We start from the raw sequence: 18,810 nt of genomic DNA on the forward strand, positions 1-18,810 counted from the left end.
GCGCCCGAGCGGAGCCCATCGCCGCCGACACCGTTTACTGGGGCCACAGCCACCCCCTTGCTCCCACTATGCATCCCCGAGCTCCGCCTCGACCCCCTCCTTCCTCCCCACCGACCCACGGCCCTCCGGAAGCCCTGCAACGCCGCCACCATCGCCGTTCCGTCGCCGGCCACCGAAGCTCCCCTCCGTCGATTCGCCGGACCCCGTGCCTCCCCTGCCTCGCCAGCAGCACCAGAAGAACCGCGGTGAGCCGCTGCATCGTTTCCCCCATGCCTCGTTGCCTAATTCGCCCCCTAGCCGCTCCCTCCACCGGAGCCGAGACGCTCCGCCGCACGGGCTCGTCGCCGGTGAAGCCCCGGTGACCAAATGGCCCCGCGCGTGCGTCCGTTGCACTCGCAACGACCCGTGGAGCAATGCTAGCGTGGCAGCTAGCTTGTTTGCAAGCCGCAGCGCTAACCCCGCACCCACCCGAGCTCCGGCCGCCGCCTCGGGCTCCATTCCGGCGAACCCCGGCCACCCCACGCCCTCTCGAGGGTCCCCCTAGATGCGCGGGAGCACGGGCTCACCCCTGGTGCCCTCAGCGCGTCCAGCCGCGGGCTGTAGCGCCGTCCCGAGCAACTCCGGCGAGGTCTCACCGTCGCCGTGGCCGCCGGCGTCACTAGCTGACGTGGCGCTAATTTAGTTAGCACTAATGACCACGCTAAACACCCCCCACAGACACTGACAGCGGGCCCCGTAGCGGGTCAAAGCCCGAGTCAACGCAGGATTAGCCCCCGTGTCACTGACGTGTGGACCCCACACGTCAGGTTTGACCCTGACCGGCCCCTGTTGACTTGCTGACGTCATGCCGACGTCATGCTGACACAGTAAAGTATTTCTGGAATTAAATAAATTAGGAAATGATTTATAATTCCAGAAAATTGTATAAACTTCAATAAATCATAGAAAATTAACCGTAACTCCAAATTAAATAAATTATATATGAAAAATTATCAGAAAAATTCAAGGAATCCATCTGTACCATTTTCATGCATGTTAGAACAACTTATAGCTGCTGTTTAGCACAAATCAATAAAGGGCATTTAAATATCCACATATGGAGTTTGAATTTGAATCTTGGATTCAAACCAACTTCATTTAATTTGGTTTTAGTAGCATTAGCTCAAAACACATTCATTTTGCCATGTCATGATCATGCATCATATTGTGCATTGCATTGATTGTGTTTCCTTCTGTGTTGCCGGTATTTGTCCCCTCTCGATAGACGTGATACCGATGATGTGATCGTTGACACTGATGAAGACTCAATGTTATCTTCAGAAGTGCCAGGCAAGCAAAAACCCCCTTGTTCATTCCGATACAATCCTACTCTCTCGCTCCTGCTCTCTTTTACTGCATTAGGACAACACCGATTCATCTGTTACTTGCTGCGGTAGCTGAACCCCTTTATCCTTTGCATGACCTGTCATTGCCACAGTAAATAGATGAAACCCACTAGCATGAGTAGGAGTTGTTTGAGCCCTGTTGTGCCTACTCATTCATGCTTGTTTGTCATGCCTGCTACTGCTTAGAGTTGAGTCAGGTCTGATTCATCGGGGATGAATCAGAGGCGTGTGAACATGTCCTACTGTGTGTGAGCTAAGTGTGTGAACACGATTTGGTAAAGGTAGCGGTGAGAGGCCATGTAGGAGTACATGGTGGGTTGTCTCATTGCAGCCGTCCTCAGGAACTGAGTTCTGTGTTTGTGATCCATGATTCACCTACTACCACGCATTGGGCCCAAAACCAATGGACCCTCTCGGCTTCTTAATCACCCTTGTCCTCTGTCCAGGAGTTGCAAGTAGTTTCTGGTGTTTGTAGTATGCTGGAGGCCGTGCGCAGCGCTGACCGTAGGGGTGGGCTGTGATGCGGTAGGCACGTGGCCGGGTATACCGGGCGCCCGTTTGGTGTCACGGAACCCTGTTCACATCGTTTGGGGCTGTGAGCGAAACTCCGGCCGGATCTCCTCATGGATGGAACCCGAATAGGCGATAAACCTGGACTAGAGACTTAGGTGTTTAGGTAGGCCATGGCCGACACCCACGTTGGGCTTCCGCTTGAAGGTTGCCGAGTACATGTCGTGTAAACGGCGGTAAGTGGTGAGAGCGTGTGTGAAGAAGTACACCCCTGCAGGGTTAATATGATCTATTCGAATAGCCGTGTCCGCGGAAGAGGACTTCTGGGTTGCTTATATCAGTTCATAGACAAGTGAAAGTGGATACTCTAAAATACGCAAGATAAGCGTGAGTGCTATGGATGGCGTTCTCGCAGGGAGGCGGGAGCGGATCCATAGTGGTGTATTGATATGGTGAATATGTGGACTCTTGTGCGCCACCTCAAAAGTTACATTGCAGTCGTAGTTCAGGATAGCCACCGAGTCAAAGCTGGCTTGCTGCAGTTAAACCCCACCATCCCTTTGTTGATAATGATGCATATGTAGTTAGTTCTGATGTAAGTCTTGCTGGGTACATTTGTACTCACGTTTGCCTATTTTATGTTTTTGCAGAGAGACTTCGGTCTCACTAGTAGTTCCACGTGGACTTCGACGTTTAGCTTGTTACCTCAGCTACGATCTTGTGCCTCGGCAGGATCTGGTAGATAGTCAGGCTTCTCAGCCTTTTTCATTTATAGATGTCTGTACTCAGACATGTTAAGCCTCCGCATGTGCTTTGACTTGTATGCTCTGATTGTTGGGTCATAAGACCCATGTTTGTAATATCTCGCTCCTCGGAGCCTATTGAATATACTACTTGAGTCGTAGAGTCATTTTGTGATGCCATGTTGTATTGCACATATCGAGCATATTGTGTGTATGTTATTGAAATGCTTGGTATGTGTGGGATCTGACCATCTAGTTGTTTATCTTTAGTAGCCTCTCTTACCGGGAAATGTCTCCTAGTGTTTCACCGAGCCATGGTAGCTTGCTACTGCTCCGGAACACTTAGGCTGACCGGCATGTGTCCTTCTTCGTTCCTGTGTCTGTCCCTTCGGGGAAATGTCACGCGATGAATACCGGAGTCCTGTTAGCCCGCTACAGCCCGGTTCACCGGAGTCCTGCTAGCCCAGTGCTACAGCCTGGATTCACTCGCTGATGACCGACACGTTCGATGCTGGGTCATGGATGCCTGTCCCTGTAAGTCTGTGCCACTTTGGGTTTACGACTAGCCATGTCAGCCCGGGCTCCTTATCATATGGATGCTAGCGACACTGTCATATACGTGTGCCAAAAGGCGCAAACGGTCCCGGGCAAAGGTAAGGCGACACCCGTGGGAATACCGTGCGTGAGGCCGCAAAGTGATATGAGGTGTTACATGCTAGATCGATGTGGCATCGAGTCGGGGTCCTGACACAGGGAGGCCTGGGCCTTGGTGAAGACGCGGTACCCGAAGGCTGACCCAAACCACATGGCCGAGGTCGGACCTGTGGGGCCTGATGGGAAGGAGATCCCTGTGAGCTTGATGTATGGCCAAGTAGAGCTGGCCGCGAAATATTCCCAACAGGACTGTAAATTAGACAACCTATTAGATGGGATTGAAGAGGAGTACAATCAGTCAGTTTGACGATGTAATTTTAAAATGACATGTAAAATGCCTTCTAGCCAGATTGTAGATCGTTTGCCTTTGCGGACCTTTTCGCTTCAACCTCGGGACCCAACAGTCTAGAGTGTGTCCGAATACCCTGACGGTTATAAAAGAACCGGGGCATGCATGGAGACAAGGCGTAGGGGTCATAATTGCTTTATCAGACAAGTGCCCAACTAGCTATGTTATATTACATGGTTAGTAAGAGACATCTTCCAGGGAGAATAGTTCCGTTAAGGGTTCCTTTCCCTGGGAGGCATGCCCTAAACTGCATGTCCGGACTGCGAAAATAGCAGAAAAAGCATTTGGGGGCAGATAAATAAGTAAATAATAAATCATCTTTCAGGTCACCGACCTAATATTCCCTTAAGAACGCTAGCCTTCGGCTTCACACAGTCTGAGGTACACATCCGGCTGACCCGGCAGTAACAATCGCAGAGGTGCTCCCTTTACCTCCTAGCCGAACAATCGGGAACGTAGGGGTAAGCACAGGAGCCAGGCAACCCGGCTTGGCCAAAACTTAAGTCATATCGATGCATATAATGGTGATCAAAAGGTACATGCGGAAGTGTGAGACATGTTGTGGGCATGAAGCCCATATAAATAAGCTTCTATTAAAGAAGCCCCCAGGTATAACGAGTGCGGGTAGCACATCGAGTGAGTGCGAACAAAGCGCAGATTAACCCTCAAGAGGTTTGTACTGAAAGAGGGAGAAAAAAGGAGGGAAAACAAAGACAGCGAAAAAACATGAAAGGTGGACGGAGGAAGGAGACGAACCATGAGTCCAGCGCTAGGCGTAAAATTTTCGGAGACGGGCTGCGTTCCATGGGTTGGCTCGAGTCGGTTGTCAGACGCGTTGCATAGACGGTATGCATCGCCGATAAGGACTTGGTCTATGATGAAGGGACCTTCCAATTTGGGCTTAAGTTTGTCCTTTTTCTTGTCCGGCAGGCGTAGAACTAGCTCGCCAACATTGTAAGTTTTAGCCCGTACTTCTCTGCTTTGATATCTTCGAGCCTGCTGTTGATAGAATGCGGAACGGGATTTTTCCACGTCGCGCTCCTCCTCTAAAGCGTCCAAACTGTCCTGCCGATCCAACTCGGCTTCTCTTTCCTCGTACATGCGCACGCGAGGTGAGTCATGAATTATATCGCAGGGCAAAACTGCCTCAGCGCCGTATACCATAAAAAATGGTGTGAATCCGGTTGTGCGGTTTGGCGTGGTCCGCAGCCGCCAGAGTACAGAGTCGAGCTCCTCTACCCAGTGCGTGTTAGATTCCGTGAGGGACCGCACTAATCTGGGTTTAATGCCGCTCATGATGAGACCATTTGCCCGTTCCACTTGACCATTAGTTTGAGGGTGGTAGACTGAAGCGTAGTCGAGCTTGATGCCCATGTTTTTGCACCAGAGTTTAACCTCATCGGCCGTGAAATTCGTGCCGTTATCAGTGATGATGCTGTGGGGGATGCCAAAACGGTGTACTACCCCGGATATGAAGTCTATCACAGGTCCAGATTCTGCCGTTTTAACCGGCTTGGCCTCTATCCATTTGGTGAATTTATCCACCATGACCAATAAGTATTTGTGCTTGTGGGTTCCCCCTTTAAGGGGTCCAACCATGTCAAGCCCCCAGACCGCGAACGGCCAAGTAATGGGTATAGTTTTGAGGGCGGTGGGTGGCATGTGGCTCTGATTAGCAAAGAGCTGGCAACCGACGCATCGTTGGACTAAGTCCTGAGCATCTGCCCGAGCGGTCGGCCAATAAAATCCTGTACGTAAGGCCTTGCCTACAAGGGCCCCGGTGGCGGCGTGGTGCCCGCCGAGTCCGGCGTGAATTTCATCCAGGAGATTTCGCCCTTCCTCTTCGGAGATACACCTTTGAAGGACTCTGGTTGTGCTTTTCTTATAAAGTTCTCCCTCATGGACCATGTAGGCTTTAGATCACCGAACTATGCAGCGGGCCTCATTTTGGTCTTCGGGAAGTTCCTGCCGGATTAGGTAGGCTAGGAATGGTTCCGTCCACGGGGCAATTACTGCCAGTATTTCATGGGCTGAATATGTTATTTCATTGGCTGGGCCATCGATTGTGTCAGAATGTTCTGCGTTAGGTGATGTAGTTGGTTCCGGATTGTTATTTCCGGACTCCTCTTCCCATAATACGGATGGCTTAAAGAGCCGTTCCAGGAATATGTTTGGAGGGATGGCGTCGCGTTTTGCGCCGATGCGTGCCAACACATCTGCTGCCTGGTTATTATCCAGGGCTACATGGTGGAATTCGAGTCCTTCGAACTGGGCTAACATTTTTAGGACAATGTTTTGGTAGGCTGCCATTTTCGGATCCTTGGCGTCAAAGTCTCCATTTATTTGGGATATTGCGAGGTTTGAATCCCTGCGCACCTCTTGGCGTTGAATACCCATGGAGATTGCCATCCGGAGGCCATGTAGAAGGGCCTCGTATTCGGCCGCATTGTTGGAGTCTGGTTGGGGACATCAGGACGATGCCAGCTCCCAAGCCAGCCAACATTTTGGAGCCGTCAAAATGCATGATCCAATTGGAGTATGCGCCGTACTCTTTAGGGAGTTCGGCTTCGGTCCATTCGGCGATGAAGTCAGCCAGAACTTGCGACTTGATAGCTCGCCGTGGTTTGTAGGTTATATCAAATGGTAAGAGCTCAATGGCCCATTTTGCAATCCTGCCCGTCGCATTGCGATTGTTTATAATGTCGTTGAGAGGTACTTCAGAGGCCACCGTTATGGAACACTCTTGAAAGTAGTATCGTAGCTTCCAGGATGCCATGAACACCGCGTACGCTATCTTTTGATAGTGTGGGTATCGGGACTTGCATGGGGTTAAGACAGTGGATACGTAGTGCACTGGTTTTTGAAGAGGGAATTTATGCCCTTCTGTTTCTCGTTCGACGACAAGTACCGCGCTGACAACTTGATGTGTTGCTGTGATATATAATAACATTGGTTCACCCAGGTTGGGCGCGGCCAGGACCGGATTTGTTGCCAATACGGCTTTAATTTCTTCGAGTCCGGCCATGGCAGCATCCGTCCATTCGAAATGTTTGGTGCGCCGGAGGAGGCGATAGAGGGGCAGTGCCTTTTCTCCCAAACGGGAGATGAAGCGGCTTAGAGCTGCCACACATCCGGTTAGCTTTTGTATTTGCTTGAGGTATTTTGGGATATCCAATTGTGACAGAGCTTGGATCTTGGATGGGTTTGCTTCAATTCCTCTACCGGATACAATGAAGCCCAAGAGCTTTCCGGCTGCTACACCGAAAACACATTTTTCCGGGTTGAGCTTAATGTCATATGCTCGGAGGTTGTCGAATGTCACCCTCAAGTCGTCTACTAGAGTTTCGACGTGTTTGGTCTTGACGACCACATCGTCTACGTATGCCTCGACTGTTTTGCCTATCTGGGTGGCCAGACATGTCTGAATCATGCGCCGATATGTTGCGCCGACGTTTTTGAGTCTGAAGGGCATTGTGTTGAAGCAGAATGGTCCGTATCGAGTAATAAATGCCGTTGCAGCCTGGTCTTTTTCCGCCATCTTGATTTGATGGTATCCGGAGTATGCGTCGAGGAAGCACAATGAATCGTGCCCTGCGGTAGCATCGATGATTTGGTCGATGCGAGGGAGAGGGAAGGGGTCCTTTGGACAGGCCTTGTTAAGGTCTTTGAAATCGACACAAAGGTGCCAGGATTTGTCCTTTTTTGGTACCATTACCAGGTTGGCTAGCCAGTCTGGATGTTTGATATCTTTGATGAATCCGGCTTCTAAGAGTTTGGCTAGCTCCTCTCCCATTGCCTGTCTTTTGGGTTCGGAAAATCGCCGAAGAGCCTGTTTGACTGGCTTGAATCTCTTTAGGATATTTAGGCTGTGCTCTGCCAGCCTGCGTGGGATTCCTGGCATGTCTGAAGGGTGCCAGGCAAAAATGTCCCAATTTTCCCGAAGGAATTCTCGTAGTGCGGCTTCTACATCAGGATTTAATTGTGCCCCAATGGAGGCCGTCTTTGTGGGGTCCGTTGGATGGACCTGGAATTTGACTATTTCGTCTGCTGGTTTAAAAGAGGTGGACTTGGACCTCTTATCGAGTATCACATCATCCCTATCCACCGTGGAGCACAGCGCAGTTAGTTCCTCTGCCGCTAAGGCTTCGGATAATGCCTCTAGGGCCAGTGCGGCTGTCTTATTTTCAGCGCGGAGTGCTGTATCTGGATCACTGGCGAGAGTGATTATTCCATTGGGTCCGGGCATTTTGAGCTTCATGTACCCGTAATGGGGTATATCTTGGAAGATTGTGAATGCCTCTCACCCTAACAAGGCGTGATATCCGCTGCCGAATGGGGCCACTTGGAATGTGACCTCTTCGGACCTGTAATTGTCCGGCGAGCCGAACACTACATCTAGCGTGATTTTTCCTGTGCAGCGTACTTCTCGACTAGGGATTATTCCCCTGAAGGTTGTGCTGCTTCGCTCAATGCGGCTCCAGTCAATTTCCATTTTTTGAAGGGTTTCTTCGTAGATGAGGTTTAATCCGCTGCCACCATCCATGAGTACCTTGGTAAGATGAAAGCCGTCCACTATCGGATTGAGGACCAATGCAGCTGGTGCTCTAGCTGTTCGGAATTTAGGTTCGTCGCTGGCATTGAAGGTGATAGCCGTGTCGCTCCACGGGTTTGCTGTTGCTACTTGGTAGACTTCGGCGAGGCTGTGGATTGTTCGTTTCCGCATGTTATTTGATGCGAAAGTCTCAAAGACTATTAATACCGTACTGGTACTGCTGGGCTGGTTGCCCGGGGCTAAAAAGCCTTCGCCACTTTTGGCCACCTACCGTAGTATCCAACATGCTCGAAGGCTATGTGTTGGAGTGGCGCCCTCCGTACTGTGGATCTTGCAGGGTCCGTTGAGCCATCCCTCCAGTACGGTTCCGTACCCTTTAGGGGTTTTTTGCTTTTTGGTTTTTAACCTAGGTGCTTGAGTATGATGCACTCTTTTATTTCGGACTGGGGTTGTATTCAGGGCCGGATTGTCCTAGAACCTAGTTTCGGTTTTCCAGGCACTCTCCATCGCACAGTATTTTTGTACAATGGTCGCTAGGTCGGCGAAGCGTGTAACTTCGCGACGACTGATGGCGTTTATGATTCCCTTGTCCGTGCAATTGTTGCAGAAAATTGAAATCGCGCTTTCTTCACGGCAGTCCTTTATCCTGTTCATAACCAGGAGGAATCTAGCCCAGTAATGATGTACTATTTCATCGGGCTCTTGCCGTATTTGAGATAGATCGCTTATGTTTGGGTGGGCGGGTGGAATTAAGTACGGAACCCCGCCCGATCTGAGGCTCAAAGGCCAAGAAGCTTCCGGATTTGGAAGCTTGGTTTGTTTGATGCTTTCCAACGAATCTGGTCTGATGCCTGACTTTAGGTTCAATATTTGATTGGCGTCCATCCCTCCGCGGGAATCCGACATGGAGGGATCGGGAATCCGGACATAGTTGGTTTTCAACATAGAAGAAGAGTCGCCCCATTGTTCCTCTACCACAACAATGTGGTGGGTAGCATGGGGAGAGTTAATTTCTCTTAGATCGGTTTTAAGCCCAATCTGATCGTAGTCTGTAGCGACTCCCAGGGCGGCGATGCGATCCAAGAGCTTGTTTACGGAGGAGAGCTCAATCGGATCTAACTGCTCGGCGAATTCCGAGCTGACATGAAGATCACTTTTGATGACCTGAGAGGTCACCGTCGGAGCAGTGGCCGAACAGGCGGTCATAAGAAAACCACCTAGCCAGATAGTTTGGCCGGTGGCCGAAGCTCCCCTGACGACGGCGCCGTCTTTAAAGACGGGAAAAGGCATCCTTCCTGATTGCAACGACACAGAGGAACTCTCAATGAAAGCACCAATGTCAGTGTCAAAACCGGCGGATCTCGGGTAGGGGGTCCCGAACTGTGCGTCTAGGCGGATGGTAACAGGAGACAAGGGACACGATGTTTTACCCAGGTTCGGGCCCTCTTGATGGAGGTAAAACCCTACGTCCTGCTTGATTAATATTGATGATGTGTGTTACAAGAGTAGATCTACCACGAGATCAAGGAGGCTAAACCCTAGAAGCTAGCCTATGGTATGTTTGTTGTCCGTCCTACGGACTAAATCCATCCGGTTTATATAGACACTGGAGAGGGCTAGGGTTACACAGAGTCGGTTACAATGGTAGGAGATCTACATATCCGTATCGCCAAGGTTGCCTTCCACGCCAAGGAAAGTCCCATCCGGACACGAGACGAAGTCTTCAATCTTGTATCTTCATAGTCTTGGAGTCCGGCCGATGATGATAGTTCGGCTATCCGGACACCCCCTAGTCCAGGACTCCCTCGCTAGCCCTCTCCGGTGTCTATATAAACCGGAGAGTTTTAGTCCGTAGGACAAACAACAATCATACCATAGGCTAGCTTCTAGGGTTTAGCCTCTCCGATCTCGTGGTAGATCAACTCTTGTACTACCCATATCATCAATATTAATCAAGCAGGAGTAGGGTTTTACCTCCATCGAGAGGGCCCGAACCTGGGTAAAAACATCGTGTCCCTTGTCTCCTATTACCATCCGCCTAGACGCAAAGTTCGGGACCCCCTACCCGAGATCCGTCGGTTTTGACACCGACATTGGTGCTTTCATTGAGAGTTCCTCTGTGTCGTCGCCTTTAGGCCCGATGGCTTCTTTGATCGTCAACCACGACGCGGTCCAGGGTGAGACTTTTCTCCTCGGATAGATCTTCGTATTAGGCGGCTTCGCACTGCGGGCAAATTCGCTTGGCCATCTGGAGCAGATCGAAAGCTACGCCCCTGGCCATCAGGTCAGGTTTGGAAGCTTAAACTATACGGCCGACATCCACGGGGACTTGATCTTCGACGGATTCGAGCCATGGCCGAGCGCGCCGCACTGTCACGACGGGCATGATCTAGCTCTACCATCGGACAGCGCCCAGTGCGCCGCTCAGGTGTCCGCTCTGATCATTAGCTCGGAGCCGACTGTGCTAGTCAGGGACGAATGGTTGGACGCTGCCCCAGGAGCCGCAATCTCTACGGCGATAGAGCCGAGCACCAGCCTAGTCCTTTGCAAGGCCCATGACTCGAAGGTGCCGGACTCCGTTCCGGACTCCGAATCTTCCGCACCCCTTCCGATTGAACCCGATTGGGCTCCGATCATGCAGTTCACTGCCGCGGACGTCTTTCAGCACTCGCCCTTTGGCGATACCTGGATTCACTAAAATCTCTCTCTTTGTCGGGAGAGCCCTGGCCAGACTATGGTCAGCAGGGTTGGGATGCCGACGACGAAGAAATCCGAAACCCACCTACCACCCACTTTGTAGCCACTGTCGACGATCAAGAACCAGCTCCTATAGGGCACTGGAAAGCTACCTCGTCATATGACATATACATGGTGGACACCCCCAAAGCAGGGGATGGCGATGAAAAAACGGAGGATGACACCTCCAAGAAGTAACCCAAGCGCCGACGTCAGCGGCGCCGCTCTAAATCCCGCCAAAGCAAAAACGGCGAGTCCGGCACCGGAGACGTCAACACCCCGGACAGTGCCGAAGACAACCCCCTCCAACAGGATTCAGCGCACGAGGACGAAGGAGCCAGCCTTCATGAGAGAGCGGCAGACAGGGAGGTCGAGGACGACAATTATATGCCTCCCTCCGAAGACGAGGCAAGCCTCGACGACGACGAATTCGCCGTGCCAAAGGATCCCGTCGAACAAGAGCGTTTCAAACGCAGGCTTATGGCCACGGCGAGCAGCCTCAAGAAAAAACAGCAGCAGCTTAGAGCTGACCAAGATTTGCTAGCCGACAGATGGACTGAAGTCCTGGTGGCCAAAGAGTATAAACTTGAACGCCCCTCCAAGAGTTACCCAAAGCGCAGGCTGCTACCCCAACTAGAGGAGGAAGCAACTAAACCTACATCACCAGCATACAATGCGCCCGATCGGCCACCCCGTGGCCGCGACAGAGAGGCCTTTCGGCCCTCAAACAAAGCCGCACCCCGGCACATCTCCAAGAATACCAGAGCACGGGGGAACGTAACTGACCTGCGAGACATATTGGAGGATAAGGCAAGGCAAACAAGATCGATCTACGGATCGCGTGGGCGCCCTATGTCACCTGACGATAACCGTCACTCCAGATATGATAAATACGGCCAGGCTGAATACAACAGACAAAGCTCATCCGAGCTACGTCGTGATATAGCCCAGTACAGGGGCGCCGCACACCCACTATGCTTCACAGACGAAGTAATGGATCATCAAATCCCAGAGGGTTTTAAACCCGTAAACATCGAATCATACGATGGCACAACAGATCCCGCGGTATGGATCGAGGATTATCTCCTTCATATCCACATGCCCCGTGGTGATGATCTACACGCCATCAAATACCTCCCGCTCAAGCTTAAAGGACCAGCTCGGCATTGGCTTAACAGCCTGCCAACAGAGTCAATTAGTTGCTGGGAGGACCTGGAATCCGCATTCCTCGACAACTTCCAGGGCACTTATGTGCGGCCACCAGACGCCGATGACCTAAGCCACATAATCCAGCAGCTAGAGCAATCGGCCAGACAATTCTGGACACGGTTCCTAACCAAGAAAAATCAAATAGTCGACTGTCCGGACGCTGAGGCCCTTGCAGCCTTTAGGCACAACATCCGAGACGAATGGCTTGCCCGGCACTTAGGACCGGAAAAGCCTTTAGGCAGCCCTCACGACACTCATGACCCGCTTTTGCACGGGAGAAGACAGTTGGCTAGCTCGTAGCAATAACATAACCAAGAGCCTTGGCAATTCGGATACCAAGGACAACAATGGTAGGTCACGTCGCAACAAGCACAAGCGCTGCATTAACGGCGGCAATACTGAGGATAGGACAGTTAATGCCGGATTCAGAGGCTCTAAACCCGGTCAGCGGAAGAAGCCATTCAAAAGAAACTCTCCGGGCCCATCTAGTTTAGACCGGATACTCGATCGCTCGTGCCAGATACACGGCACCCTCGAACAACCAACCAACCACACCAACAAGGATTGTTGGGTGTTCAAGCAGGCAGGCAAGTTAAGTGCCGAAACCAGAGACAAGGGGCTGCATAGCGATGACGAGGAGGAGCCCCGGCCTCCGAACAACAGAGGACAGAAGGGATTCCCCCCGCAAGTGCGGACGGTAAACATGATATACGCAACCCACATCCCCAAAAGGGAGCGGAAGCGTGCTCTCAAGGACGTCTATCCATTGGAGCCAGTCGCCCCAAAGTTCAACCCATGGTCCTCCTGCCCGATCACTTTTGATCGAAGGGACCACCCCACTAGCATCCGTCATGGCGGATTCGCCGCATTGGTCCTAGACCCAATCATTGACGGATTTCACCTCACTAGAGTCCTCATGGACGGCGGCAGCAGCCTGAACCTGCTTTATCAGGATACAGTGTGAAAAATGGGTATAGATCCGTCAAGGATTAAACCCACAAAGACAACCTTTAAAGGCGTCATACCAGGTGTAGAAGCCAGCTGTACAGGCTCGGTTACACTCGAAGTGGTCTTCGGATCCCCGGATAATTTTCGAAGCGAAGAGTTAATCTTCGACATAGTCGCATTCCGCAGTGGCTATCACGCCCTGCTCGGATGAACCGCATTTGCAAAATTCAATGCGGTGCCGCACTACGCATATCTCAAGCTCAAGACGCCAGGTCCTCGCGGAGTCATTACGGTAAATGGAAACACTGAACGCTCTCTCCGAATGGAGGAGCACACAGTGGCCCTGGCGGCGGAAGTACAGAGCAGCCTCTCAAGGCAATTATCCAATCCGGGTGTTAAACGTCTGGACAACGTCAAGCGCGCCTGAAGCAACCTACAACAAAGGCGGCTGGCACGTTCCGAGCAAGAATAGCAGTGCGGCCCCAACCCCAGCCCTCGCCATATGGTGATATCGGTACCACGCGTACATAATTACGCTTTGAAAATACCATGGGCATAAGGGGAGGGGCACAACTATGGCACGCCCAAAATGCGGCTCAACCACACTTAGGGGCTCCCTATTCTGCCATTCCTTTTTTATATATACTTTCAGGACCCAACTATTCGGAAGGCCTGTCTGGCAATACACTCGCCGAACACATGATGCAACAGCCAGGGCGAGAACAAGCCACGTCAAAATGTCCAGGTGGTCTCTATAACGAGCCTGCCCCTGGAGGGGGGACATGTCAAATAATCCCATCCCTTGCTTATCGCAGTATTTGTATCGTTCTGCTTTCATCGCAACCCTTTTTAATAAAAAATACATAGCTCTTATCTATTATTGTATTCATCTATTTTATACAAATATGTTCAGTCATGACATTATGCAACCGTACACTTTGGTACGGCCAATACACCAGGGGCTTAAGCACCCCATAACATGGTGTGAGAAGACCGAACACTCTCATGAGTGCGCACCCCAAACTTATAGCACTATATGCATCGGCTCCGAATCATGTCTTGGGTCAATAGTTGGGTTTGCCCGGCTCCCATGTTTTGGTACCTTACGTTCCGCAATGTTGGCCAAGGTAGCACTGGGAGAACTACTGCGATTGTGCCCCAGTTGAGCTGGGTTAACACCTCAGTAGAGAAAGCTAAAACTGATCGTCATGATAGTGCGAGAGACCGGTCACTGTTCGCGAGGTTTTTCGAGTCCCTAAAGACTTATGCCGCTTAGAGCCAGGAGCCGGATTTATCTGGCCTAGGCGTGGATAGCTCCCCGAACTCGGTCTTCCGAATACTAGGGGCTTCGTCGAAATTTAAGATTATAGAATTCTATGGCTAAGTGAGAGTGATAAAGCATTATAAGTCTGATGGCCTTGTTCGTTGTGCTGAGCGCCTCCCTAGATGGACCCAAGAATGGGAACAAGACCGCTCAGGTTTATCCCGAACACCCCAGCACTCGTGGCATGGGGGTAGAAGCCGACGACTTGCATCTCTCATATTTAATAAACGACCGCACATAAGGTAATATTTTAATTAACAAGCGTTGCTTAGCGCATATGAACAAAGTTTTCAGCATACATGATAACAAATGCGAGTCTACTAAAAAATTACATCTTTGGAGCATTCACTCGCTATAAGGCGGGCACCCTTCAGGACGCCCTTATAATACATCTCGGGCGTGCAATAATCCTTGCTCGGTGGTGGCGCGTCCATCAATAGCTTCTCAACGTCCAGCTTGCCCCAGTGCACTTTAGCACGGGCGAGGGCCCGACGGGCACCTTCAATACAGAAAGAGCGCTTGATGACTTCAATGCACGGACAAGCGTCCACCAGCCGCCGCACCAGACCGAAGTAACTCCCAGGCATGGCTTCTCTAGGCCACAGCCGAACTATGAGGCCCTTCATGGCCTGTTCGGCCACCTTGTGGAGCTCGACCAGCTGCTTCAGCTGGTCGCTCAGGGGCACCGGTTGTCCGGCCTCAGCATATTGAGACCAGATCACCTTTTCCATCGAGCTCCCCTCCTCGGCTCGGTAGAACGCGGTAGCATCAGACACACTACGGGGCAGATCGGCGAACGCTCCTGGAGAGCTCCGGATTCGGGTAAGTAACAGATAATTCACTTTTACATGCTTGCTTTGCATAAAGAATGCCTTACCCGGCGCTATTTTCTTTATCGCCTCGATCTCCTGGAGGGCCTTCTGGGCTTCGGCCTTAGTGGTTTTGGCACTCTCAAGAGCCAAGGCGAGCTCGGACTCTCGAGTCTTCGAGTCACGCTCCAAACTCTTGTGTTTTTCCACGAGAGCCTGGATCTCTTGCCGCACCTCCGCCACCCGTGCCTCCTGCTTCTCTCGCTCGGTGTGCTCCAAGGCCGCACTGTTCTCGGCCTTGGACACCGCCTCCTTCAGGGTCGCCACCTCGGTCGTGGCCCCTACAACATTAACGTTGGTCTTGTCATTATTTGCAACCAGGTATTTCTATGTACATTTACATACGGTATTACATACCGTCCTTGTCCTCGAGCTGCTTCTTGGCACGGCCGAGCTTGTTCTCGAACCGCTCGAGGCTCTCCTGCAATGCATTGACCTCCGCAGTCAGTGCGGCAGAGGTCAGCAGCGCAGCCTGCATTCCCATATTGACATATTTATGTTAGACTCCTGCGTATATATTTTTAGATCCTCATCTCGGCTTTTCTTTCGGAACGCCAAACTGAGCATCAGGGGCTACTGTCTATGCGGTAACATTTTTATATGTTTTGAATACATACCTCAAAGCCTGTTAACAGGCTTGTACAGGCTTCTGTCAGCCCGCTCTTGGTGGACTGAACCTTCTGAATCACTGCACTCATAACAGTGCGGTGTTCCTCGTCGATGGAGGCGCCGTTAAGCACCTCCAGCAAATTGTCTGGCGCCTCCGGGTGGACGGAGGTCGCCGGCGTCGTAGGCTTGCCCTTCTTACGAAGGCGCCGCCTGTTGGACTCTAGAACCGTTGATGGTTCCGAAGCAGTGTCCGGCCCAGGGCCGGACTTAGATCCCTCTGGGGCTTTACCCCCTTTGGGCGTGGAGTCCGGGAGGTCGCCTTGCGGCGCCTCCAGGACCACCTCCTCCTGGTTTAGTATCTTTTGGGACTCCACCTCGGTGTCGTCCGCAGGGAGCAGGGAGGAAGCCGTCGGAAGTGAAGCACTATTCACATCCGACGAATCCAGGGAGCCGCTTGACGAATCGCCGAGCTGAGCCTTGGGCGGACTGCATGATTGAATTCGGCGTCAGAAAATACCGAATAATAGAGGAGCGCCATAAGTTATCCTGGTATCCGGACACTTACGATTTTGCCAGGGGCTTGACCCTGGATGACCATTCCTCCCCGCCGTCTTCGGCATCGGAGGCGTAGTCCGGTAGAAGGGTCTTCCCCTTCTTGGACCCTCCGGCTTCCCCAGATGGGGCGGCCTTCCTTTTCTTTCCTCCCCCCGTTGGAGGGGGAGAAGCTTCTTGTTCTTCCTCATCCTCTTCCTCAGAGGCGGAGGGTGCTTTGGGGTTGTAGGGTGATGAATCCGACACCACCAGGCGCCGGGAGCTCTTTCGAGTCCCCGTGGCCTTCTTCTTGGCCTTCTTCTCCGGCACCACGTGAGGTGCCGGAACCAGCAGCCCCGTCAATCGGGCGTCCGTTGGGTCTTCTGGTAAGGGAGCCGGACAGTTAACTTGCCCGGACTTCTTCAGCCAGTCCTGTCAAAGGTAAGGGAGTTTAGATCCCGCATAGAGTCAGACTATGAAAGACAAGAGTCCCGTAAAGGGTAGAATAGCTTACCTCGTTGGCCTGACGCCGCGAGCTGAATCCGCGATCTTCAGTAGCGGATGTGGGGGCCTCGGCGCCCTTAAACAGCACCTTCCAGGCATCTTCGTACGTGGTGTCGAAGAGCCCGCTCAAGGTTTGGTGCTATGCTGGATCAAACTCCCACGATTTCAAGGCCCGTTGTTGGCATGGGAGGATCCGGCGGATAAGCATGACCTGGACTACGTTTACGAGCTTGAGATTCTTGTTCACCACCTTTTGGACGCAGGTTTGAAGTCCGGTCAGCTCTTCCGAATCTCCCCACATTAGACCCGTCTCTTTCCAGGAAGTGAGCCGTGTGGGAAAGCCAGATCGGAATTCGGGGGCCGCCGCCCATTTGGGGTCGCGCAGCTCGGTGATGTAGAACCACCCCGATTGCCACCCTTTTATTGTCTCCACAAAGGAGCCCTCGAGCCCTAGAACGTTGGCCATCCGGCCCACCATGGCACCTCCGCACTCCGCTTGGCGGCCGCCCACTACCTTCAGCTTGACATTAAAAGTCTTCAGCCATAAGCCGAAGTGGGGCTGGATGCAGAGGAAGGCCTCGCACATGATGATAAACGCCGAGATGTTGAGGATGAAGTTCGGGGCCAGATCGTGGAAGTCCAGGCCATAGTAGAACATGAGCCCCCGGACGAACGGGTGAAGAGAAAAGCCCAGTCCGCGGAGGAAATAGGGGAGAAATATGACCCTCTCATGGGGCCTAGGGGTGGGGATGAGTTGCCCCTCATCTGGAAGCCGGTGCGCGATATCGTCAGACAAGTATCCGGCCTTCCTCAACTTTTTGATTTGCCCCTCCGTGACGGAGGAGGCCGTCCATCTACCTCCCGCTCCGGACATGATTGGAGAAGGTTGAGGTGGGAAGTGCGGACTTGGGCGTTGGAGCTCGAGTGCGCAGGGATGGATAAGCAAAGGAGGAAGAACGCGTAAATGGAAAGGGTAGATCCTTATCCCCTTATATGGGCGGCCGAAACTACAAGCCCCCACCAGCCTAATAAAACTCGCTTATCTCCCAAGCGCCGCGGTTAATGGTGCAGTTGGGTTACCCACACTCGTATTGACGAGAATCCTGGAATAAGGGGACACGATATCTGCTTTGACAAGACGTGCCAAGGAAACCGCCTCGCTAAACATGCTGAGGTGGAACGGTAAAATGATTCGAATAAAGGCTTGGCCGTGGCGTGATGTCACGCTGCGGAATACGTCAGCAGATTAGATTGGTGTGGATATTATTCTCTCTACGGTGTTATGTGGAACTTATTTTGCAGAGCCGGACACTATCCTTGTGTTCAACATCTTCTATGAAGTATTCGGAGGAGGAACCCGCCTTGCAATGCCGAAGACAATTTGCGCGCTGGACTCGTCGTCATTGAAGCCTGGTTCAGGGGCTACTGAGGGAGTCCTGGATTAGGGGGTGTCCGGATGGCCGGACTATGACATTTGGCCGGACTCCTGGACTATGAAGATACAAGATTGAAGACTTCGTCCCGTGTCCGGATGGGACTTTCCTTGGCGTAGAAGGCAAGCTTGGCGATACGATATGAAGATGTCCTCCCATTGTAACCGACTCTTTGTAACCCTAGCCCTCTCCGGTGTCTATATAAACCGGAGAGTTTTAGTCCGTAGGACAAACAACAATCATACCATAGGCTAGCTTCTAGGGTTTAGCCTCTCCGATCTCGTGGTAGATCAACTCTTGTACTACCCATATCATCAATATTAATCAAGCAGGAGTAGGGTTTTACCTCCATCGAGAGGGCCCAAACCTGGGTAAAAACATTGTGTCCCTTGTCTCCTGTTACCATCCGCCTAGATGCACAGTTCGGGACCCCCTACCCGAGATCCGCCGGTTT

Source organism: Triticum dicoccoides, chromosome 6B, assembly GCF_002162155.2.
Source record: "Triticum dicoccoides isolate Atlit2015 ecotype Zavitan chromosome 6B, WEW_v2.0, whole genome shotgun sequence".
In the NCBI taxonomy this organism is placed as follows: Eukaryota; Viridiplantae; Streptophyta; class Magnoliopsida; order Poales; family Poaceae; genus Triticum; species Triticum dicoccoides.